Source organism: Talpa occidentalis, unplaced genomic scaffold (assembly GCF_014898055.3).
Source record: "Talpa occidentalis isolate TD23 unplaced genomic scaffold, MPIMG_talOcc4v2.1 talOcc4.2, whole genome shotgun sequence".
Classification (NCBI taxonomy): Eukaryota; Metazoa; Chordata; class Mammalia; order Eulipotyphla; family Talpidae; genus Talpa; species Talpa occidentalis.
Genome location: NW_023602073.1, coordinates 94,928,273 through 94,930,462, shown reverse-complemented (window position 1 = coordinate 94,930,462; position 2,190 = coordinate 94,928,273). Strand labels below are relative to the sequence as shown.

Sequence of the window (2,190 nt, the reverse complement as noted above, 5' to 3'; positions counted from 1 at the left end):
AAAAAGAAGCAAGTGAAATTAATTTTAGCAAAACATTTTATTTAATTCAACATAGCTAAAATATTATCTCAGCAATGTTGTCAACATAAAAACTATTAATGAGCTGTTTTAAATTCTTTTTTGTACTAAGTCTTAGTGAAATTCCAGGGTGAATTTTAAAATTATGTCTCATTTCCATGCACACAGGGCACATTTCCAGCTTTTATAGCCACATGTGGCCAGAGGCTATTATATTGGACAGTGCAGTTCTGTGGTCAACTTAGATTTATATTTTAATTTTCACTCAAGAGTAAAATTATATACTTCCTAACTTAAGCTATTTAACTCATTGTCTCATGAAATAAAAATGTCTTTACTTTCCTACCTATTTGAAAGTTCTTAATATTTTATACATAAATCAATTAGTTTTCTGAGTTATCAATTGTGGCAGAATTTCAGTGTTCTAAACATAAATATATCTTTGTGCTTCAACTGATTGAATTTCAAGGGAGAAACTTAGGACCTAAAGAAGGGGTCTCATTACTGAGCCTGCAGGGCCTTAGGCCCTGCAGATTCCTCTAATCCAATCAAACAAGTCTCCTCGCTCCCATGAATCAGTATAGTTCCAATTGGTTTAGCCTTTGCTGACACTGTGTCCCAGCTCATGATAATCATGACGATAATCAACATTTATTAAGCTATGTATTAAGCACATAATCTTATGTTCTCTGAACAATATTGCAACCACTCTCTCAATAACACAGGAGACAGGTACTATTTGTCTCCAGTTTTGAAGATTAGAAAGCTTTAGAGTCACCTAGATCACACAGGTGTAAGAAATAAAGCAGGGCTTCAAAGTCAGAGTTGGTCAAACACCAAGGTCTGTGAGCCTGACAGACACTGCCCCTCCTTGGCGGCCTGTTAGCATCATTCTTGTCTCTCCCTCTTAACTTCTGTGATCACGTACTTAGCCAGTGTCTTATAGAATTTGCTAATTTTTCCATCTTTTCTCAGTAATAGCTCTCAACTCCTATAGACTTGTAAGTGCAGCTGGGACACACTGGCCCCATCATCTCAGGGGCCAGTTAGGAGCCTGCCTAACTCCTCCCGTAGGTTCTAGTAAGAACACTTCTCGTGGTCCAAGTCTTGGCCACAGCTGCTCTCATCTCAGGGTTTACTGCAGGAAGAAGCCACCTCCAAACTAATTTTTAATGTATCTATATATTCCATATATATATATATATGTTACAAAATGTATCAAGAGACTTATATATCACATATACTGGCTATATATTATAAAATATACCTTTATATGAAATTTTTTTATAGTTCAGAGGTCCTTCATTTTTCACACCCGTCATGCCATGAATTCACAGGGAGTGGGTTCCAGGGCTTCAGGCTCCTTCCTGTGGTTCTCAGTGTTCCTCTCTGGGTGGAGCAGGCTGGCGCTTCTGCTGGACCCAAGTGCCTTTCTCCTTGGCTTCCTTTTTTTCCTGATCACTTTCTTTCACACATTTCCGGAAGTTATCTTGGCTCTTAGAGTGCTTAATAGCTCAATATGAACATTGATTCTCTTGGCAAGAATTTTGCCCTTGTTTATTTGTTTATAACAATGTCAACTGCATGCTGGATAATATTAGACTCCAGTTTTGCCATGGTAACATTCATGGGGTGTTCCCTTTTCAGCATCCCCTTGATGTCTGCAATATCACCTTTCTTGTAGATTCTCATGTATGTGGTCAGAGGAACACCCCCATGTTTTCTGAACATACTAGAGAACATTATAGAGGTGTCTCTCCTCTTTCTCTTTGTGTTGGTCATTTTAGCAACTTACTGGGAGATGATGGTTCTGCCCAAAAGGTGTTATATGAATTTAATAATAGTAAGCTATAATTTAAAAACTTACATTTAAAAATCTTTCACATATGCTGTCTTTAAAATAACCCCACAGCACAAGTAATTATTTCTACTTTACATGTGAGAAAAAAAGGATACACAGGCAAGTTAAATTATTCACCTGTGTTCACAGCTAGGACCTGAACCCAGGTCTCTGATCTCATGTTCCAGGGGCCACTGCCCAGTTGTCATACCTTTGTAGGACTTTCCTCAGTGGTCCGGTGTCATCCCAGACCAGTGCCCTTGATATACGTGCTATTCTTTTGGCTAGGCTGCTATTCACCTTCATCCTGGTATCAAACTTCATCATTCCTA

At 38.3% G+C, this 2,190-nt stretch overlaps 1 pseudogene; it reads right to left on the bottom strand.

The window, feature by feature from the left end:
- Positions 1 to 1,336: 1,336 nt before the first annotated feature.
- On the bottom strand, positions 1,337 to 1,800 carry LOC129146484 (60S ribosomal protein L21-like; annotated as a pseudogene).
- Between the last annotated feature and the right edge of the window lie 390 nt (positions 1,801 to 2,190).